Raw genomic sequence first — 24,321 nt, 5'->3', positions numbered from 1 at the left:
ATTTTTCACATTTGTCAGCTAAATCAGCGTTCCAAATGCACAATGCAGCACTTAGAAACATTATGTGAATTTATTAAATTCTCTGGAGGACTTTGGGTCCATAAAGCAGTAAATTGATTACAGGAAACCGAGGCCATAATATTTTCATCAGCAACAAAAGCAGTCATCCTCCCATATTGTCCACAGCATGTGAAGAGAAACTGTTCCTCACTTTACTTTAGCCAGCAGGCTGAGAATCACACAGCAAAAGAGAAGAAAGCTCTGAGATGTGCTAACAATCTATCATTTAATCGGTTTCTTTTAGAATGCCAACTTTCCAATGCACCAGTTATAAGGAAACACATGTGAGAAATTTAAATGTCCTCTTTCTACTCTGGATTTGCATGAATGCTTCCAGAATTAGCCCCTGAGATCATCTGCTCATTGACTTTACCGTAAAAATGCCGATTGACATTGCTATCAAAATGAGGAGCATGAGTAGCAAGCCTAGCAGAGATGATGGGTCAATGTTGATGACACAATTTTGATACTAAACATCCTTATTTATGATCTGTGACCATGTGACTGACTATCCATACCCTGTCCAAAGAGGACACAGAAGGGACACACGTAGCATCTTCTAGGATGCCTAATACACCAGGAATTCGTTTAGATGCTTTCCCCTATGTTATCCTGTGTCAAGTATTGCAACAACCTTATGAGCCAGGTATTACAATTCCTGTTCTTAAGTTAGGGTAGTTAAAAAAACTGCCTCAAATCACATAGATGATATGTAGTTCATTTGGGATCTAAACCAGGACTGCATTTCCAAAGATATCCTTGTTCTATGACCCCACTGGAAATAGTTGCTGCTCATTCCTTCTAAAAGCTTTGACTCTTGCAGAAGGTAATTATTGGGCATCTTTCTACTGCTGCATGGGGCAACTTTCACTATCCTGAACCTTTCTGGATAATGAGCAGAGGGTAAATCTGGGGGCAATCTTGTTAGTACCTTGGCAACAGAGGTATCATTTTAAAGCCTTCTCCTAGAATATGACTTTGACCATTTCACTGTGTCTTTGAACCTTCTATAGGCATGCCAGAACAGGATATAATTATGAAATTCAAATATGATGAGTGATAACATTTCTAACCTATCACTAGATTTTAATAAGCATCTAAAATGACCATCCTCCATTCTGTGTAAAAGGGTGGTAGTATAAGGGGCATAGTCAGAGGATCAGCAATTCTTACTCCTCTGTAGCCTCCAGACTAGACAAGGTGTATGAAGGAGTGAAGCAGGGAACTTGCTGCAGGGGGAACCATGGATTTAGAGACTATCAACTCCTCTCCTCTCACTACAGTCCTTGGAGAAGTATCAGAATCTTCATAAAGCTTAAAAACAGCTGGGCAAAGGCTAGCCTGGGAAGAAGGGCTCTGTTTTATTCATTTGTAGATTCCCAGTGCTTGGCAAGCTGCTTGGTACTCAGTAGACCCCAAATAAGTGTTTATTAAATTCAAATGAAATATTAAGACAGTTCAGCAGTTTGTCAAGTTATATGAATCAGAGTATTAAGAGCTACTCTGTGAGTTGTTTTTAAATGTAACAATTTGCAAATGTAATTGTATTTCATATGTGGTTAGTCACAAAACTGTCCAGCACCTCCCAGTTCATCTTAAAGCTTAATTCAAACTATTCTTGATCCTGTAGTAAAAACTATCCATTACATCCAATTTTTCCTAGCAGATGCCCCCATCCAAAACAGTCTTTCAAAACTGGAATTATCTAGGCCATACCAGGCTATATAATCAAAAACAATTAGCCACCTTTAAATCTATCAAGTGTTTTTATTCTTCTCCATACTATTGGCTTAAATCGTCTGAACTGCAAAGACTCTATCTCCCTCTGACTTTTTTGCTTGGGGGGGGGGGGTTCCCCTATTAATTGCTTCTCTGATGCTAAAAAAAAAATTCTATCAATCCTTCAGAAACTAATCTAATTCATTGTGAGGTTAATGTGAACTCCCATTTATACAGTCGAAACCTAAAAAGCCTCAGTTGCTGCATGAAACATCACCACCTGCTGTCAGAATTCCCACATTACATGCTCATATTCTCAGCCCTGAAATCCATTCAAAATTGCTGAACTTGCTCAGAAACTTTGACAAGTAACCTCATAACAGAAATGATTACAAAAACTTCAAACAATAAATTTCTTACTCTGTCCCATACTAATGGAAACTATTCATTGCTCATAATACTTGTTTTAAAAAAAAAATATCTACCCTGACCAGGTGCTCAGTTGGTTGGAGCATCATCCTGTACACCAAAGAGTTGCAGATTCAATTCCCAGTCAGGGCACATACCTAGGTCATGGGTTGAATCCCCCATTGGGGTGCATGCAGAAGTCAACTGATCAATCTTGCTCTCTCTTATCGGTGTTTCTCCCTCTCTCTTTTTCTCCCTTCCTGTCTCTCTAAAATTAATAAAATATATGCCCAGGTAAGGAATAAATAAATGCTTTAAAAAGTAAAAAATGAAAAATACCTCTCTCTACTTTTTTCTTGGTCCATAAAATTGTAAAAGATAGAAGTTTCCTTCAAATGTTTTACCAATATCAAACATATTCAAACCAAACATTTCATGTCTTTATGTTAAAGGAGTTCACCAGTACTATTCCATGTATAGTAAATTTATTTCTTACAAAACACCAAAACTAGTTTTAATGATAATCATATAGTTGGTTCTTTCACTGTAAATATTTACTTATTTCTGATCAGAACACTCATTCAACAAATATTTACTGATCACCTAGACTTGGGGATACCACAGTGAACAAGATGGATCTTGTCCTTGCCCACACAAAAAATTGTAGCCTAAGGGAAAGAGCAGACAACCCATACAATGTCATAAGTTTTATAACAGAAGAATTTGGGGGTTAGAGCAAGGGCACCTAACATAGTCAAGGGGGATTCAAGGACAACCCTATATCAAACACTCTTGGTACCAAACCCCATACCCTCTCAACCCACACTGAAAGTCACTTGTAGCTTCAATAAATAGTTCTAGTCACATTGATGTTTTTCTATTCAAGTACCTGTGTCTCCACAAAATGGGCCAGCTAAAAGTGCCAGGGAATTAACAACCCCAAAGCAACCCTCAACCAGTGAGGGATGGGAATTGGTGGATAAATACCCTAGCTTCTTTGTCCCTCAATAGATAATTCAGAGTGTATTATTATATGCAGGCCCTTAAGAGGTCCCCAGTGAAACACATGTAATTACTAATAGATACAATAAATAAATCAATCTTTCCCACAAATGTTGCAAGATGATTAACAAATAAGACCAAAGAATAAGACAGGATATCATGTTGTTAATATTGAAGAATGTGGCCCATATTGTTAGGCAAGCGGATTCCATTATACTCAATCTAAGAACTAAACTATAATAGTCCTTCCCCAACCCCCATCTAGTTTCATCTTCTGTGGTTTTAGTTACCAGGGTCAACTTCATTCTGAAAGTATTGAATGGAAATTTTCAGAAATAAATAATTCTTAGGTTTTAAATTACACATCATTCTGAGTAGTGTGATGAAGTCTCACCCAGTCTTGATGCCCCCACCCAAGACGTGAATCATCCCTTTGTGTAGTGTGCCCACACTGTGCACCCATCCACCTATGAGTCACTTAGTAGCTGTCTCAGTTATCAGATAAGTTATTAGAGAGGCCACAGTCACATAACTTTTACTATACTATATTTTATAATGGTTCTATTTAGTTTTGGTTATTGTTAATCTCTTACAGTGCCTAATTTATAAATTAAACTTTATCATAGGTGGGTATGTATAGGAAAAAACATAGTGTACATAGAGTTTAGTACTATCTGCAATTTCAGGCATCCACTGGGGGTCTTGGAATACGGAAGGACAGCTATACTCATCTTCTTAGTCACAAGCACCACTGGAAGCGGACAAACCTCTGAGAGATAGGTCCTGTGCTTGGTATATTTGTGGCAAGGAAAGGCAGAGGAGAATGAGAGCTTCCTGCAGACAGCTCACTCCCAAGGAAAGCAGGGAACAGCTGAGCCCTGCAGTAGCAGCCACTCCCCTCAACGTTCACCAATCAAATAAGCGACTCCTCCTTTGGAAAGGAACAGAAGAAGAGACAAAATGGCCACAAGTATCATACTGGTGGGGCTCCCTTTGCATAGAGGGAAGCAACAAAGGGAAGTAGTGTCCCCAGCACCAGCACCAATGCTCTGTCTCCAGTCAGCAACACCTTACCATAGTTAGGTTTGTTCAGTTTTTCCCCCACAACACCGCTCAATTTGATATTAAATAAAAACAAAATCTTTTACTTTTCACACTGTCAGTACTCTTTCCAAGTGATACTGGCCCCCAGTTAAGGCCATGGTGATCAGTTATATGAACAATGAGCATTAAAACAGTGATCTCTAAGAATTAATAAATGGATTTTAGTGAGGTGAGTACTGGTATTATCCCCACTACTCAGCTCAGGAAACTGACACTCAGATTAGAAAACTTGCAGCAAGTCACATGGCTAGTAAGAGTGGAGCTAGGATTCAAACCTTGCTCAATCTTATGCCAAATCTCATGCTCTTAAGCCACCACCCTATCTTTCCCCTGTAATTATTGAGCTAACAGTATGTCTTCAAAGAGTCATTCACAGAAAAGGACAAAAACCATATGATTACAGTCATATGTATGATTACAGCCATACGTAAAATATTTTTAAAAAGTGACAAACAAACAAACTTGTAGACACAGACAACAGTATGGTGTCCAGAGGGAAAAGGGGGGGTGGGGAAAGTTGTATAGGGTAATGAGGGTCAAATATACAGTGATGGACTTGACCTGGGGTAGTACTCACAAAATGCATTATACAAATGATTTATTATAGAAATTTACATAATCTTTTTAGCTAATGTCACCCCAATAAATTTACTAAAACAGAAAAGGGAGAAAAAGAAGTCATTTGATTTGCTTTAAATTAGAAATGCCAATAGGACAATCAGCTCTGAAACTAATCAATGAATAATGTAAATTGATTCTGCTTCCATCTTTTTCAGACAAACCATTGCCGCATAGCTTCTAACCTGAAATTAAATCCCAGTAATATCTCTGACTTTTTGAAGTTCTATTTATCCCTATTCCCTATATTAATGAGATTCTCTTATTTCAGCAATTTTGATTATCTACCAATACCATCTGTGAAATGTATACAATTCTGGAAAATGCTACAAGTGAACATATACACAATTCATGCTTCAATTACATCCCTTTGGTACATAATACTGTAATTATTTTTATGTCTTTAAAGAAAAGTTCACAGAAGTCAGTGATATATCCCTAGCATCTAAAATGATACCTGAAAAAAATATTAGGGGCCAAATAAGTATTTATTTGAATAAATTAATGTATCTCTCTGAAGATTTGACTTACTAAAATAAGTTTCTCACAGGATTTTTCTGTTTTAGATATTTTCAAAAATATGTGAAATGAACTTAAAGTTGATCAACTCAAGTGACCTGACTTTGTTATCAAGCTTTTTTCTTTAGTGGAAATAGATTGTTGGACCAAGAACAGCAATATACCTGGACCTATGAGAAGTGCACATTACCCAGAAATCCTAAACTTGGTGTTTAATTCATCAGCTCAGTGAATCTTTGAGTTGTCGCCTCTGGAAGAAGGAGGGGGAGTGTGTGTTGTTGGATTCTACTTGGAAAAAAAGTATTTTGGCACTTTCAGAATCGCATACATGGGAAAAGGATCTGAAAGTGTGCTGGTGTCCAAGCAGTGGAATGCCGTGAGTGGTGGTTGCTCTGCTAGTTTGCTCTTTCGCCCAGCAAGCATTCCTGCAAATCCTGTTGTTAAGGTAACATACTCATGTCACTAAGATCCCTTCCCCTCTGCCCTGCAACCACAAGGGATGATCACTAAATTCAAGCTGGTTGTTCATAGAGCCTCATTCCCCCATCATCTGATTGGTGCAGGGTGTGGCAGGTCACCCAAATCAGGCCAGTCCTTCCTTGAGATTCCTCTACTTATACCTGAGTCCTAATGCAGAAATGACTTAAAATCTGGACTTCTGGCAACAATCTTCCTTGAAACAAGAGGGAATAAAGCCAAACAGAAATCAGAGAGGGACCTGGTGACACTAAGTCCTGATCTAGCTGCCACGGTCTTGGCTCCTACAACAGCTCCTTCAGTTCTGTGAGAGGACCCCCTTTCTTGCGTAAGCTTACTTTGCTTACTTTGAAATAGGTTTCTGTCAACTGAGGCTGAAAGACACCTGATGAACATAACGGGTCTTTGCCATAGCCAGGTAAGGAGGTAAACTCCCTTTACAACATTGATTCTGTGAGGAAACTTTTTCAAATCCAAACAGCCCAAAAGCCCTCATAAAGATTTTAAATACAGTCTTTCTGACAAGCTGAAATTGCATTCAGTGTATTCACAAAGTTGACCACAAGATGGCAGCTAAAGCATTCTTTGAAAGACTTCTCAGCAGGACACTCTGGATGACTACCAAATTCTAGTGTCTTATTTATGCCCCATGTAGATCCTATTCGGTTGTGAAACCATTCCACTCTAGTGATACCATATGTGTTCTAGTAGTTGTAGTGTGTCTCGAAGAGCATCTTAACGGTCTTCAGCAGATATCAAGCCACTAAAATGTTGAACAAATGTTAAAAGGTGAGTTTGGTCATTTCTTTCCAGGATAAGAGATCTATCTGAAATGTGTTCAGAAAGTTTAGTCATATCCAGTGTTCTAAGACTGCTGACATCCCCAAATCTGTATTATACACCCATGATATTGGCCTGATTATCTGCCCTTTCTTCGTGGCCAAACACAGCTTTATATAATTTTTAAATTGTTTTCTTTGTTGACTACTTAAAATCACACGTTTATGTTCCTGTCTTTAAACCAGATTTAGTATCTAACTATTTCAGGAAGTCTTTAAGCTTGCCTTCAGCTTTCAGTTACACCCGAGTACACATAAAACATCACAAAGATATACTACATCTTACAGATTCTATCTTTGAATTATGTTTTAATATGAGCATATGAAAATGAAAGCACAAAGCCTCTTGAAAAAAATACAAGGAAAAGTTCTTCTTTGTTGCCCTTACCTTGATAGTAAAACAACACCATCATGTGTCATATCCTGATTACAGATTGTAATTTTCCTTTATAACTCTTGGCACAATTTGTAACTATACATTTCTAGTTAACCATTTGCTTAATATTTTTCTCCCTCTATCTATAGCTACTGTCTCCATGAGGGAGAAACCATATTTGTTTTATATCACTATATACTATAAGAATAAATATTTATTGAATGAATAAAAAAAATGAGTGTCACAATTCCAAGTCAATTTCCTGAATACAAAGAGTTGCTATAAAACAGGTGCAATTATTTATCAGAATACGATTTATGTCCTTATAAGCAATGGCAGGTTGGAACACGGAACAGTTCCAGAGCCAATCCAATCCAGGCTGGGAGAAAAGCTTTCTTCAGAGAGCCTTGGATCTGCTCCAGTCACTGGTACCCAATCCATTTCCAGCACACACTCTCCTCTGTCTAAGAAAGAGTCTAAGAAGTCTCTGGATCTATTCCTGTCCCAGTTAGAGTTCTCCCCAAACTCCCTTGGCCATGGATGGAACACACTTAACATAGGATTCTTGGCCAAAAAACATTGCTCTAATCAACCTTTCTTTCCTACCTTTTCTCTCCTTGTACACACTCTTTTCAGGTGATCTCAGTTAGATTTCTCACACTTTCATTAACTGTTTAACCTGGCTGCAGCTTGTCTCCTGGCTAAAAAGGACATTTTCTTTACAAATTTGTATAGGTGCAGAAGTATTTACATAGAATATGAAGACTGCTCACAACAGAGGCCAGTACTGTCGCAGTACTCTTAGACATATTTAGTTTTAGGCAACAAAAATTAACTCTGGCTGACTTAAACTAGAAAGCAATGTATTAAAAGGACATGAGAAAACTCATAGAATCAAAAGAAAAAATGTAGAACAGTCCTCAATGAGGAAACAGAGCAAAATGCCTCAGGCAAGGTGAACCAGTCCAGTCATGTTCAGTCCTTGTGGACACTTCACTCCAGATTCCAATTCCAAAGAGAGCATCTGAATGCCCTAGAGGGGGTCATGTGACCAACCCTTGTCCACAGATGGGGCACCTTGGTTGACAGGACCACGAATAACCCATTCATGGGATTGGGTATCTGGGTATGCTTCAGGTACTGAAAGAAAAGGAAATAAATTATGTCCAAATATCCATTACAGCCTCCACATCTAGTCTAGGTTCCACTAAGTATTAAACTGCGCCATGTAATATTGAGGACAGTAAAGCATTACAGAGTCCTCTTCCCCAGAAGTTTCCACAGTGCTAGGCCTCAGCTCTGCCCCTGAAGGATTTCCTCCCAGGAAATTTTCACCAAGTACAAGTAAGTGACAATGTCTAAAGTATATCAGGAGGAAATAAAGAATTAAAATGGACATTATCACCGGCCAAGATGGAGGTATAGGTAGCCACTTTGCCTCCTCACACAACCAAAAGAAGGACAACAGAAAATTTAAAAACAAAAAATAACCAGAACTGCCAGATAATAGAACTGTGTGGAAGTCCAACAACCAAGTTGTTAAAGAAGAAATATTCATGCAAACTGGTAGGAGGGGCAGATATTGGCAATTGGGGTAGTGAGGACTCATGGCAAGGCAGTGGCTGGTGGAGTGGGTGGTCCCACATTTGCGTGTGGATAAACCAGGAGGAACAAATGTTTGCTACACAGACTGCGCAACCCAGGGTTACAGCACAGGAAAGTAAAGCCTCAAAACCTCTGAAAAAATAGCCCTGGCTGGCATAGCCCAGTGGATTGAGCACGGGCTGCAAACCCAAGTGTCGCAGGTTCGATTCCTAGTCAGGATACATGTCTGGGTTGCAGGCCATGACCCCCAGCAACCGCACTTTGATGTTTTTCTCTCTCTCTATCTCCCTCCCTTCCCCCCTCCCTTCCCTCTGTAAAAATTAATAAATAAAATCTTTAAAAAAAAACAACAAAAAACCTCTGAAAAAAACCTGTGGAACTAAGTCAGAGGGGAAACTCCCAGCCTCACAGGAGAACTCGTTGGAGAGACAGACCCACAGGGTCCTAGAACATCTACAAACCTGCCCCCTCCCCAGGAATCAGCACCAGAATGGCCCAATTTGCTTATGGGTAGAGGAAGAAGTGGCCAAAAGCCAGCCAAGAGCTGAGCAAGCAGCATTGTTCCCTCTCAGACCCCTCCCCACCATACAGAGTGCCACAACACAGCAAAGTGGGTTGCCCTGCCCTGGCAAAGACCTAAGGCTCTGCCCCTTACTACATAACAGGCACCATGAAATGAAAAATATGGCCCAAATGAAAGAACAGATCAAAGCTCCAGAAAAAATACACCTAAGTGATGAACAGATAGCCAACCTATCAGATGCACATTTCACAACACTGGTAATCAGGATGCTCACAGAAATGGTTGAGTATGGTCACAAAATAGATGAAAAAGTGAAGGCTATGAAGAATGAAATAAAGGAAAATGTACAGGGAACCACCAGTGACAGGAAGGAAACTGGGACTCAGATCAATGATTTGGAGCAGAAGGAAGAAATAAATATTCAATCAGAACTGAATGAAGAGAGAAGAATTCAAAAAAGTGAGGACAGACTAGCCCTGGCTGGCTTAGCTCAGTGGATTAAGCAGGGGCTGCGAACCAAAATGCTGCAGCTTCAATCCCCAGTCAGGGTACATGCCTGGGTTGCAGGCCATGACCCCCAGCAACCGCACATTGATGTTTCTCTTTCTCTCTCTCTATCTCCCTCCCTTCTCTCTATAAAAAAATAAATAAATAAAATCTTTAAAAAAATGTTCAAAAAAAATGAGGGCCGACTGAAGAGCCTCCTGGACAACATTAAATGTTTCAACATCTGAATCATAGGGGTGCCAGAAGGTGAAAAGGAAAAGCAAGAAGTTGAAAACTTACTTGAAAAAATAGTGAAAGAGTACTTTCCCAATCTAGCAAGGAAATAGACTTCCAGGAAGTCCAGGAAGCTCAGAGAGTCCCAAAGAAGTTAGACCCAAGGAAGAACACACCAAGGCACATCATAATTACAATATACAAGATTAAAGATCAGGAGAGAATCTTAAAAGCAGCAAGAGAAAAGGAGACAGTTACCTACAAAGGAGTTCCCATCAGACTGTCAGCTGCTTTCTCCAAAGAAACCTTGAAGGCAAGAAGGGACTGGAAAGAAGTACTCAAAGTCATGAAAGGCAATGACCTACATCCAAGATTACTCTATTCAGCAAAGCTTTCATTTAGAATGGAAGGGCAGATAAAGTGCTTCTCAGGTAAGGTCAGGTTAAAGGGGTTCATCATCACCAAGTCCTTATTATATGAAATGTTAAAGGGACTTTTCTAAGGAATAGAAGATCAAAACTATGAACAGTAAAATGACAACAAACTCACAACTATCAACACCTGAACAAAAAAAAAAACTAAGCAAACAACTAGAACAGGAATAGAATCACAGAAATGGAGATCACATGGAGGGTTATCAATGGGGGATTTGTTGGGGAGAGAGGAGGATAATGTACAGAGAATAAGTAGCATAAATGGTAGGTAGAAGATAGACAGGGGTAGGTTAAGAATAACATAGGAAATGTAGAACCCAAGGAACTTATATGTATGACCCATAGATATGAACTAAGGAGGGGGGGTATGAATGTGGGTGGGAGGGGGTATGCAGGGCTGAGGGGAATAGAGAGGGGAAATGGGACAACTGTAATAGCATAATCAATAAAATATATATTTTAAATAATAAAAGATAAAATGGACATTACCAAAATACCCAAAGCCAGATGCAGACAAACCCTGAAGCAAGTTACCCTTCCTTCACTTATGTCATTATTAAGGGACTATGCTCCCCTTTTTTTTTCTGTTTTTAATTGCTATTTCTCTCTAGAAAGATCTCTCTTTCTCTCCCCACCCTGATAAACACACATACACACAGACACATCTGTAAGCACTGTCTTTTCCTGCTTAAAGTAGTGGAAAGAGCTTCATCTAGAAATCTTTTTTTCTTTTTTATTGAATTTATTGGGGTGACATCAGTTAATAAAATTATATAGTTTTCAGAGGCACAATTCTATAATACATCACGTGTATTGTATGTTCACCACCCCAAGTCAAGTCTCCTTCCATCCCCATTTATCCCCCCATACACTCTTCTACCTCCCCTCCTCTCTAGAAATCTTAGTCTCTTCTTTTTCATCTGTAATAGCCTAACTCACATGGATCAATTAAGGTATATATGTAAGCTTGCTTAGTAAGTTGCTACATGCATAAAAATATGATAGTACATTTATTGCTAGTAAAGTATTTTCCCCAGTCAGAGCTCTCTTCCCTTCTTCACTCCCCCTCCTTCAAGTCCAGCAGCCTGATGGCTAACACATTTTTCAATGTTAGAACAAGGAGGCTGATAACTCAAATCCTGAGAGGAAGTTACAGGCTGAAAAGAGTTTAATGTGTTAAACTTTTCTCAGATGTTGGGAGACTAGCCTTCAATGAGTCTCCTTGCTGTTATTGAATCTTCGAGGGGGTTTCAACAAATAGCACTCCACTTCTGTGCCTGACTTCTAAACCAAGCCAGAAGTAAAATAAATGAGTCAGCAGATGGAGAAACAAAATACCAACTTCATTCATAAAGTCTGGGTCAATGAACAGGGCCTATTGTGAGAGTCAAACAAGCTTCCTAAGCCCAAAAACTTGATCTCAGAACCTCATCTGAAAGAAGGTTGAGTTGCACAGTGGTCTGACTCACGCAGTGATGTCTCTGCCAGTCAGGGAAGTGACAAATCCCCAATTTCAGTTGATAACTTCTAATTGTTAGTTGTCACCAATCCAGAAGTATGTTTGTCATACACTTGGCATCCTTATTTTCTTTTTTAATATATTTTATTGGTTATGTTATTACAGCTGTCCCATTTTCCCCTCTTCACTCCCTGCCACCTGCTCCCCAACCACATTCCTCCCCTTTAGTTCATGTCCATGTGTCATACTTATAAGTTCTTTAGCTTCTACATTTCCCGTACTATTCTTAACCTCCCCCTGTCTATTTTCTACCTACCATCTATGTTACTTATTCTCTGTACCTTTCTCCCTCTCTCCTCTTGCTTCTCCCCTGTCCCTAACCCTCCATGTGATCTCCATTTCTGTGGTTCTGTTCCTGTTCTAGTTGTTTGCTTAGTTTGCTTTTGCTTTTGTTTTGGGTTCAGTTATTGATAGTTGTGAATTTGTTGTCATTTTACTGTTCATATTTTTTATCTTCTTTTTCTTAGATAAGTCCCTTTAACATTTCATATAATAAGGACTTGGTGATGATGAACTCCTTTAAATTGACCTTACCTGGGAAGCACTTTATCTGCCCTTCCATTCTAAATGAGAGCTTTGCTGGATAGAGCAACCTTGGATGTAGGTCCTTGCCTTTCATGGTTTCAAATACTTTCCACCCCTTCTTGCCTGTAATGCTTCCTTGAAGAAATCAGCTGACAGTCTGATTGGAACTCCTTTGTAGTTTACTGTCTCCTTTTCTCTTGCTGCTTTTAAGATTCTCTCCTTATCTTTCACCTTCTGTAATGTAATTATAATGTGCTTTGGTGTATTGCTCCTTGGGTCCAACTTATTTGGGACTCTCTGAGCTTCCTGGACTTCCTGGAAGTCTATTTCCTTTGCCAGATTGGGGAAGTTCTCCTTTATTATTTGTTCAAATAACTTTTCCACTTGTTGCTCTTCCTCTTCTCCTTTTGGTATCCCTATAATTCAGATGTTGGGGCATTTAAAGATGTCCTGGAGGTTCCTCAGTCTGTTCTCATTTTTTTTAATTCTTGTCTTTTCATTCTTTTCTGATTGGATGTTTCTTTTTCCTTCTGAGCCACCACTGATTTGAGTTCCAGTTTCCTTCCCATCACTATTCATTCCCTGAATTTTTTCATTTATTTCATTTAGCATAGACTTCATTTTTTCATCTAATTTGTGACCAAATTCAACCAATTCTGTGAGCATCCTGATCACCACTGCTTTGAACTGTACATCTGATAGGTTGGCTGTCTCTTCATTGCTTAGTTGTATTTTTTCTGGAGCTTTGATCTGTTCTTTCATTTGGGTCATTTTTTTCTTTTTCTTTTTTTTTTTTTGTCTCAGCACACCTGTTACGTATGAGGGGGCGGAGACTTAGGTATTCACCAGGGCGGGGCAACCCAGTTGCTGGGTTGTGACACTGTATATAGGGGAGAGTTCCAAGAGGGAACAATGGCACTTGCTCTGCTCTCAGCAGGATTTCAGTCACTTCCATTGCTTTCCCCAAGCAATCTGGGCCCTTCTGGTGCTGATTCCAGTGTAGGTGGGTTTGTGCACATTTTAGACCCCTGTGGGTCTCTCCAACAAGCTCTTCTGTGAGGCTGGGAGTTTCTCCCAGCACCTAAAATCCCACAGGTGTTTTCAATCAGTGTTTTAAGGCTTTATTTCCCTGCACTGGGATCCTGGGTTGCAGGGAACCACCATTCCCCCATCACTCCCCCACCTTAGTTCATGACCATGGGTGCAACATATAAGTTGTCTTCATTTCCCATACTATTCTTAACCTTCCCTATTTTATACCTACAATTTATGCTTCTTATTTCCTGTACCTTTCCCCCCCATTCTCAACCCTCCTCTTCCCTACTGATAACCCTCCATGTGATCTTGATTTCTGTGGTTCTGATCCTGTTCTAATTGTTTGCTTAGATAGTTTTTGTTTTTGTTTTTGGTTCAGTTGTTGATAGTTGGAATTTGTTGTCATTTTACTGTTAATATTTTTTATCTTCTTTTTCTAAGTCCCTTTAACATTTCATATAATAAGGACTTGGTGATGGTGAACTCTTTTAACTTGACCTTATCTGGGAAGGACTTTATCTGCTCTTCCATTCTAAATGAGAGCTTTTCTGGGCAGAGCAATCTTGAATGTAGGTCATTATCTTTCATAACTTCAAATATTTCTTTATATATATATTATTATTATTATTTATTTTTAGAGAGGGAAGGGAGGGAGAAAGAGAGAGAGAGAGAAACATCAATGTGTGGTTGCTGCAGACCGTGGCCTGCAACCCAGGCATGTGCCCTGACTGGGAATTGAACCTGTGATGCTTTGGTTTTCAGCCTGCACTCAATCCACTGAGTTACACCAGCCAGGGCAAATACTTCTTTTTAAAAATAATTTTATTTTAATTATTGTTCAAGTACAATTTTCTGTCTTTTACTCCCATCCCAGCCAACCCACCCACCCAGCCCTCCCCACCTCCCTCCCATTTCCACCCCCCCAGTTTTGTCCATGTGTCCTTTATACTTCTTCCTGTAAACCCTTCCCCTTTTCCCTGAAATACCCCTGAAATTCCCTCCCCTCTCCCCTCTGAACACTGCCAGTCTGTTCTCTATTTCAGTGTCTTTGGTTATATTTTGCTTGTTTCTTTGTTTTGTTGATTAGGTTCCTATTAAAGGTGAGATCATATGGTATTTGTCTTTCACCACTTAGCTTATTTTGCTGAGAATAATGCTTTCCAGTTCCATCCATGCTGTTACAAAGGGAAGGAGCTCCTTCTTTCTTTCTGCTGCATAGAATTCCATTGTGTAAATGTACCATAGTTTTTTGATACATTCACTCACTGATGGGCACCTAGGTTGCTTCCAACACTTGGCTATTGTAAATTGTGGTGCTATGAACATTGGGGTGCATAGGTTCTTTTGAACTGGTGTTTCAGGGTTCTTAGGATCTAGTCCTAGCAGTGGAATTGCTGGGTCAAAAGGCATATCCATTTTTAGATTTCTGAGGAAATTCCATACTGTTTTCCATAGTGGTTGTACCAGTCTGCCATCCCACCAACAGTGTACTAGGGTCCCTTTTTCTCCACAACCTCATCAACACTTGTTGTTTGTTGCTTTGTTTATGATGGCCATTCTGACCAGTGTGAAGTGGTATCTCATTGTGGTTTTAATTTGCATCTTTCTGATAGCAAGCAATATTGAGCATCTTTTCATGTGTCTCTGGATCCTCTGTAGGTCCTCCTTGGAGAAGTGTCTGTTCAAGTCCTTTACCCATTTTCTAATTGGGTTGCTTGTCTTCTTAGAGTGGAGTCATGTAAGTTCTTTATATATTTTGGAGATTAAACTCTTGTCTGAAGTATCATTGGCAAATATGTTTTCCCATACAGTTGGTTCTCTTTTTTTAAATACTGTTTTCTTTAGCTGTGCAGAAGCTTTTTATTTTGATGAGATCCCATTTGTTTATTCTTTCGTTTATGTTCCTTGCTCTGGGAGACATATCAGTAAAAATGTTGCTGCGTGAAATATCTGATATGTTCCTTCCTATGTTCTCCTCTAGGACTTTAATGGTGATATGGCTTATATTGAAATCTTTTATCCACCTTGAATTTATTTTTGTGTATGGTGTAAGTTGGTGCTCAAGTTTCATTTTTTTGCATGTAGCTCTCCAGTTCTCCCAACACCATTTTTTGAAGAGGCTATTGTTACCCCATTCTATGTTGTTGCCCCCTTTGTTAAATATTAATTGACCATAGAGACTTGGGTTTATTTCTGGGCTCTCTGTTCTGTTCCATTGGTCCATGTGCCTTTTTTTATGCCAGTGCCAGGCTGTTTTGATTACAGTGGCCTTGTAATACAGTTTGGTATCAAGTACTGTGAAGCGTCCTACTTTGCTTTTCTTTCTCAAAATTGCAGCTGCCATTCGGGATCTTTCATGGTTCCATATAATTTTTGAAGTGTTTGTTCTATGTCTGTGAAATATGCCATTTGTACTTAAATAGGTATTGCATTGAATCTGTAAATTGCTTTGGATAGTATGGACATTTTGATGATGGTAATTCTTCTGATCCATGAACGCGGTATATGTTTCCATTTGTTTGTGTCTTCTTTGATTTCTTTCTTCAGTGTTGTGTAGTTTTCTGCATATAGGTCTTTTACCTCCTTGGTTAGGTTTATTCCTAGGTATTTTATTTTTCTTTTTGCTATATCGAATGGGATTTTTTTCTTGATTTCTGCTTCTGCTGTTTCATTGTTGGTATACAAAAATGCCTTTAATTTCTGGATATTGACTTTGTATCCCGCTGTTTTGCCAAATTCATTAGGTTGAGCAGTTTTTTGGTGGCGTCCATAGGATTTTCTACATACACTATCATGTCATCTGCAAACAATGACTGTTTTGTTTCCTCCTTTCTGATTTGGATGCCTTTTTATTTCCTTTTCTTGTCTGATCGCTGCGGCTTAAACTTCCAATACTATATTGAATAGAAGTGGTTTAATACAACCTTGTCTTATTCTTGATCTTAGTGGAAAAGATTTTCGTTTTTGCCCATTGAGTATGATGTTGGCTGTAGGTCACTCACATACGGCCTTTATTATGTTGAGGAATGCTCCCTCTATTCCCACTTTCTGAGGTTTTTTATCATAAACGGGTGCTATACCTTATCAAATGCTTTTTCTGCATCTATTGATATGATCATGTGATTTTTGTCTTTGCTTTTTTTTTAATGTGATGTATTACATTTACTGATATGTGAATATTGAACCATCCTTGCATCCCTGGGATGAATCCCACTTTGTCATGATGTATGACCTTTTTTTTTTAAGATTTTATTTATTTATTTTTAGAGAGGGAAGGGAGGGAGATACAGAGAGAGAGAGAAACATCAATGTGCAGTTGCTGGGGGTCATGGCCTGCAACCCAGGCATATACCCTGACTGGGAATTGAACCTGCGACACTTTGGTTCGCAGCCCACACTCAATCCACTGAGCTATGCCAGCCAGGGCCAATGATGTATGACCTTTTTAATGTATTTTTGGATGCAGTTTGCAAATATTTTGTTGAGGATTTTAGCATCTATGTTCATCAGCAATATTGGCCTGAGGTTTTCTTTCTGTATTGTGTCTTTATCTGGTTTTGGAATTCAGATGATGCTGGCTTCATAAAAAGAGTTTGGGAGTCTTCTGTCATTCTGGGTTTTTTGGAATAGTCTGTGAAGGATAGGGGTTAGCTCTTCCTTGAATGCTTTCTGGAATTCTCCTGTGAAACATCTAGATTTGGACTTTTGTGTGTTGGGAGTTTTTTGGTTACTGTTTCAGTTCATCTGCTGTTAGTGGTCTGTTCAGGCTTTCTGTTTCTTCTTTATTGAGTTTTGGAAGATTATATTTTTCTAGAAATTTGTCCATTTCACCTAGGTTTTCAAATTTCCAGGCATACAGTTCTTCATAGTAATTTCTTATAATCCTTTGTATTTCTGTGGTGTCAGTTGTGATGTCTCCTCTTTAATTTCTGATTGTGTTTATTTGGATCCTCTCTCTCTTTGTCTTGATGAGTCTGCTTAAAGGCTTGTCAATTTTGTTTATTTTTTCAAAGAACGGGCTCCTGGATTCATTGATCCTTAGAATTGTGCTTTTAGCCTCTATGTTATTTAATTCTGCTCTGATCTTGGTTTTTTCCTTCCTTCTACTTGCTCCTGGCTGTCTTTGTTGTTGTTCCTTGAGTTCTTGTAGGCATAGGGTTAGGTTGTTTGTTTGAAATGTTTCTATGTTTTTCCGGTAGGCCTGTATTGCTATGAACTTCCCTCTCAGTACTGCCTTCACTGTGTCCCATAAGTTTTGGGTTGTTGTGAGTTCATTTTCATTTGTTTCCAGGAACTGTTTGATTTCTTCCCTAATTTTATTCTTGACCCATTGATTGTTTAATAGCATGCTATTCAATCTCCATGATTTTGAGTTTTTTCCCTTGGTGTTGGTTTCTAGTTTCAGTCCCTTGTGGTCAGAGAAAATGCTTTGTATGATTTCAATTTTTTTGAATTTGTTGAGGCTTGCTATGTGTCCTATCATGTGGTCTATCTTTGGAAATGTTCCATGTGCATTTGAAAAGAATGTGTATTTAGCTTCTTTGGGATGAAGAGCTCCCTATATATATCAGTTAAGCTCATTTCATTTAGGGCATTGTTCAATGCCACAATATCTTTGTTGATCGAATACTTCTTTCCAGCCCCTTCTTGCCTTCAAGGTTTCTTTGGAGAAAGCAGCTGACAGTCTGATGGGAACTCCTTTGTAGGTAACTGTCTCCTTTTCTCTTGCTGCTTTTAAGATTCTCTCCTGATCTTTAATCTTGTATATTGTAATTATGATGTGCCTTGGTGTGTTCTTCCTTGGGTCTAACTTCTTTGGGACTCTCTGAGCTTCCTGGACTTCCTGGAAGTCTATTTCCTTGCTAGATTGGGAAAGTACTCTTTCACTATTTTTTCAAGTAAGTTTTCAACTTCTTGCTTTTCCTTTTCTCCTTCTGGCACCCCCATGATTCAGATGATGAAACATTTAATGTTGTCCAGGAGTCTCCTCAGTCGGCCCTCATTTTTTTTTGAACATTTTTAAAAGATTTTATTTACTTATTTTTTATAGAGAGAAGGGAGGGAGATAGAGAGAGAGAAAGAGAAACATCAATGTGTGGTTGCTGGGGGTCATGGCCTGCAACCCAGGCATGTACCCTGACTGGGAATTGAAGCTGCGGCATTTTGGTTCGCAGCCCCTGCTCAATCCACTGGGCTATGCCAGCCAGGGCTATTTTTCAGAGGTTTTGAGGCTTTACTTTCCTGTGCTGTAACCCTGGGTTGCGCAGTCTGTGTAGCAAACATTTGTTCCTCCTGGTTTATCCACACGCAAATGTGGGACCACCCACTCCACCAGCCACTGCCTTGCCATGAGTCCTCACTACCCCAATTGCCAATATCTGCCCCTCCTACCAGTTTGCATGAATATTTCTTCTTTAACAACTTGGTTGTTGGACTTCCACACAGTTCTATTATCTGGCAGTTCTGGTTATTTTTTGTTTTTAAATTTTCTGTTGTCCTTCTTTTGGTTGTGTAAGGAGGCTAAGTATATGTACCTATGCCTTCATCTTGGCCAGAGGTCAGCATCTTTATTTTCACTAACCACTAACTTAATTTAGTGTTTCCTTCAATTCAGAATATAGGCAGCAAAGATCTTCTCTCTTTTCAACACCTATTGTGAGGGTGAAGACCATTCTGAGCAATAAGACTCAACATCCCTCTGAAAGGATGCATGGTTATTACGAAGGACCCCAGGGGCACACTGTGGAGGGACATCATCATTGTAGAATCCAGTCTCCTTGGGGGGAGAAAGAAGAGGCTCTGAGTTGACAGATGGTGGGGAAATAAAAAGGAACTGGCTGCCATTCACACTACCTACAGTCATATATAAAACATGGTTAAGGGTGTTACACCAGGCTTCTGTTACACCATTACATGATGAGGTCTGTGCATGCTCACTTCCCCATTAATGTTGTTATTCAGGAGCATGGTTGTCTTGGCGAAATCAGAAGTTTCTTGGGCAAAAAATATATTGACATGGTTCAGATGGCATTGCTTATTCAGTATCTCAAGCCAAGAAAGATGAGTTAGTTCTTGAAGGAAATGACATTGAAATTTTATCAAATTCAGCTGCTTTGAATCAGCAAGCCACAACAATTAAAAACAAGAATATCAGAAAATTTGGGGATGGTATCTATGTCTCTGTAAAAGGAATAGTTCTGATGCATAAGGTCTAAGTCGTTCAGCTATAGAAACAAAGAGATGCTGGGTGATTCCTCAGACTTACTTGTGATATTTTAAAGATACAACAAAAGCCATGTATTGTGCCCTGACTGGTGTGACTCATTGGGTTGGGTGTTGTCCCCCATACCAGAGAGTTGTTAGCTCAATTCCCAGTCAGGGCACCTGCCTAGGCTGCAGACCAATTCTCCTATTGGGGTGCATGTGAGAGGCACCCAATCAATATTTCTCTCCCTCTTTCTTCTTCCCTTCCCCTCTCTCTAAAAATAAATAAATAAAATATTTTTTGAAAAGCCATGTGTTGGGGAGGAAAAAGAATATAGGCAAAAAACCACATAGTGTTGGCAGTATCTGTAACTTAGTCAACCAATCAATATCACAAATATTTTCAACACACTTTACAGTGGTTGCAGATATCATGAAGTATGCCGTAAACTCATTACTACTTACAAACCTACTTAAGATGTGCATATATTATAATTTTTAACTATTGTAATAACTGTATTTCAATATAACTGGCTCCCTTTATGATCCTACTTATTTTATTTTATGTACTGAAAAATATTTTTCTTACTTTTACCAGTCTAGCATATGACTCCATGGCACAAAAAAAGTTAAGAATCTTTGTTCTAAGAGGAGCCAATATAAGATTTTTAAGTCAAATGACATGATTAGACTTGCCTTTCATAAAGAAAACTCTGGAAACCTTTATAGGATGATCTAGGGTTAGGGGAAATTGACATGTAATATAAAGTCCTTTATAATCTGGCAATCACGCCCCTGCCCAGTCTCTTGTTCTGCCTTTCTCCCACATTTATCTGATTTTCTGGAAACCTGATCTTCTCACTTCCTCTCATACACCTCATGTTCTTTACTTCTCTGGGACCCAGAACAATTCCCTTTCCTCTGAATGACTGCTATCCTCTTTTCCACATCATGAACATGTACACATTCTTTACAACTCACTTCACATCACTGCCTCAACTTGCATTCCCAAAGCCACAGCACAGTGGACATAATGTAGCATAACACAACACATGGCATTCCTAGTAATCATGTCTATCTATCTCCCAGGCTAAGCTGTAGCATCTATTATCCTGGTATCTGCAAGCATGCTGTCTGCCAGCCTTCCTGATCTGTCTTCTCTTGTGCTGGTTTTGTCACTTACACAGGCCATCCTATCTTTCTTTGCTTTCAAAGGCCTCTGTCCCCACCACATGCAGAGAGTCTTGTGCCTCCCCTCTTCCCCTTGGCCACCATGCCCAAGAAAGTTCTCCTGGATCCTTCTCATCCTCACTCCAAGGACTCTCCAAGTTCCTAGTTGTGTCTTAGTCAGTTCCAGGCCTCTGTTGGTGACTGTTCAGATTCTGTGTATGCCTGCCATACAGGGCAGTTCCACTCTGCCCTGACATCTTCCAAAACTTATTGAAAGTATCTCTCCTTTCTTATCCTCCACCTCTACCTTCACCTCCACCACATGGCTCAGTGTAGGAGTCCCCTCTGGGGCACTTGCCAGCATCAAAGCCTCAGTCATGTGCCCTCTCAATGTTGGCTTCCCACCAGCCACTTAGACTTCAATGCCTGTCAGATGGGGAACTGTTCCCACACTATTATGCATTCCTTCCAGACTACAGTTAAAAAAACATTAATGCTTAAGGATTTTTTTGCTTTCCCCAAATCTGACTTTTTCTGTGGGAATCCTGGTTTTCAATATAACAGTGAATGCTGCAATGTGGGGTTGTTGTTTTTTTCAGTTCAGAATCTCAATTTTTACATTTCTCAAGGCCAAAGCATTGAATGCTACCAATAGGCAGAATCCTAAGGGGCAAGAAAATTACAGGGAAAAAAAGCATTTGTAATTTTATCTTGCCACATTAGTCTGTGTGTTATGTGAAAACTTAAAAATGAACAATAAAGACATTTGAACTTGTGTGTTTAAAGTCAAGTAATGAATTAAACTGGGCCAGCAGGCATCTTGGGAACTAAATCTAGCAGCACTGAAAGTCAGAGTTTGAAAGACCTGGAGAATACTTGCCTGTCTAATACCCTCACTGCAAAGATGAGGCACTGAAGCTCTTGGAAGGGAAAAATGGGGGGATTAAATGGCTCACCTAAAAACACAGAAACCAACACTCTTTTTTTTTGTATTTAACTCATACCTATTCAATGCTTACTCTATGCCAAGCACTCTGCCATCACTACATAGTTATTGTCTCATTTACTCCTCCATCACCCCTGAGAACTGCTGTAATTAGGTTCATTTTACAAAGGAGTAACTGGTGCTTAGACAGGTAAATTTACTTACCCAGTGTTATAGAACTACTAAATAGAGGGCCAGTTTTCAATCCTGTGATATTTGATGTGAGAACCCAGGCTACTAACCAGGACCTTCTGTATGTCACTATGCTGACAGCTCATAATACATGAAAAACAAGATACAATACCTGGTCCTGAGTTGCTGGATCTACTAACAATACATACTACTGTTAGCCTGCTACTCTAGCCTGTAGTGTATTTCTGTCAGATTAGAAAGAAGGATTTCTCCTTTGAAATCTACTGAATAGCAGCGACTCATTCATAGGCAATGTTGTTTAGTGCAAAGATCACAGTACTTAGGGTCTGAAGACTCTGGACTTAACCTCAACTTTGCTACCTACATATCAGTTAAGAGTTCTGGGTTGGCTTCTGTTCCCCATATGCAAAAGAATAAATTGTCCATCCTGGTTAGCTTGCAGGACTACTGGGAATTTTGAAAATCATAGACTTGAAAGCCCTTGCCAAAAGGCCAAAAATTACTACAAATATCCATCTGAAGTCACATGGAATATCCTCCCACAGAGGTTTTAAAACCTTTTTAAAAATAATTACAATCAGTTCATGAAAATTTGAGGAAGTAAGACATAATAGTGGTTCATAGCAGGAGGGGAAGGATGGGAAAAGAAAGGAACCACAGATGAATACAAGAGCACTAGTCCTTGTCCTGGTGCTGAAGTCAATCAGTGGTTTCATGATGCTTTTTTATATGTTAAATATTGAATAATAAATGTTTGCATTTTTAACAAAGAGAGTAAGGGATTACTGGAGGGAAAAAGTTTGAAGCAAGAGGTTAGAAATAAGTAGACTCTCTTAAGGATCTTTTTTGTGTTTGGAGTTCTTTTATGGAAAAAAATTAGGGCCACACAGATGTTGGATGGTGAGGGGGAAAAACAAAACATCTAACCTACTAATTTCCTTAAACTCAGGTTCCACCAAGTTTCACCCTTAGAACAGTTGTTACCCACTTTCCCCTTTTGAACAGTAGAAGACCATTTCTTCTTCCAAGCAAGAACTCTCATCCACATTTGTCAAAACTATAAATTTATTTGGAAGAACAACTGGATTTTACACAGGCCATCTGGATAGGACAAATGTTTCACATAAGCATGTGGGAAATTTCACTGACAACAGATGTAGCTAAATGAAATGTCTTCAGCACTGCCAAAAGGAGAAAATTCCATTACACACAAGGAAGGTATTTCAACAATTACCTCAAAATAAATCACATCAATATCTTAATTCAACTAAAACATATGTAAGGTGTAGCTATCTTTCTTCTCAATGTACTGACAGCCAAATATACAGCCTCTGCAAGAAATGCAATGTGTTCAACTCCATGGGGACAGCCTTGAAATTACTACATTCTTCTATCTACTCATGCTTGCCTACAATCTCCTGTGCTTTGCACCCTTTGATGTGATGTCCTGGAAGAGTATGAGATAAGATATCAAAAGTTCTAGTCCTACCCCTGCCACTAATTCACAGAGTGACCTCAAACAAGTCACCACTCTGTTTTAGTTTTATCTCCTCTAAAATGAGAAAATAATTTCTTCCTTATTTATATCTTAAGGGTTTTGTGGGGGAAAAACTATAAATACCTCATGTTAGTATAATATTTTATAATTTAAGCATTTCAAATAGGTTGTTTCATTCAATCATAACAACTAGATCTCTACTTCATAGGTAAGAACATGAATACTATATTAGGGGAAAAGTAGAGCTACAATAAATAAACTCCCAAAAGTCAGGGGCTTAACACAATAATAATCCCCTATAATGATGCATGTATTCCTGGAAACTGAGTAGCTCTCCTGCATGAAATGATTGAAGAACCCAGATTCCTTCTGTCTGTGGCTCCACCAGGCCCTAGGACCTTAGAGTCCTTTGTCTTCAGCTGGCAGACAGTAAAAAGAGAGGGGAGAAAACACACCCACTTCTTAGCAACCTCACCATGGTAGTGATCAAGATGACTTCCATTTACATCTGATAGGTGAGAACCAGTTAATTTCACCAGGATGCAAGAGATCACTGGGATATGTAAACCCCAGCTGGCCAGCTACCCCTCAAAGAAAATGTTACTCAGTGGTTTTTTCCCCTTTGCTCCCTTCCACTCAGGATAGCTGTAATAACATAATCAATAAAATATAGCTTTTAGAAAATTTTATTCGGTGGAATGACAGAATGAATCTGTAATTACCTCAGTGCTACTCAACTAGCAGATGAGTGTATTAGCTATCTATTTCTATACAACATACTACCACAAACCCTTAAAGCAACACACATTTGTTTTCTCACAGTTAGTC

At 39.1% G+C, this 24,321-nt stretch overlaps 1 pseudogene; it reads left to right on the top strand.

The window, feature by feature from the left end:
* The first annotated feature begins 440 nt into the window (after window positions 1-440).
* LOC123806722 lies at window positions 441-19,698 on the top strand (annotated as a pseudogene).
* Window positions 19,699-24,321: the final 4,623 nt, after the last annotated feature.

The sequence above is a fragment of the Phyllostomus hastatus genome, unplaced genomic scaffold, assembly GCF_019186645.2.
Source record: "Phyllostomus hastatus isolate PE091 unplaced genomic scaffold, TTU_PhHast_1.1 phas_scaffold_39, whole genome shotgun sequence".
NCBI lineage: Eukaryota > Metazoa > Chordata > Mammalia > Chiroptera > Phyllostomidae > Phyllostomus > Phyllostomus hastatus.
Note: the sequence above shows the minus strand (reverse complement) of the source record. Positions and strands in the feature narration are given on the sequence as shown.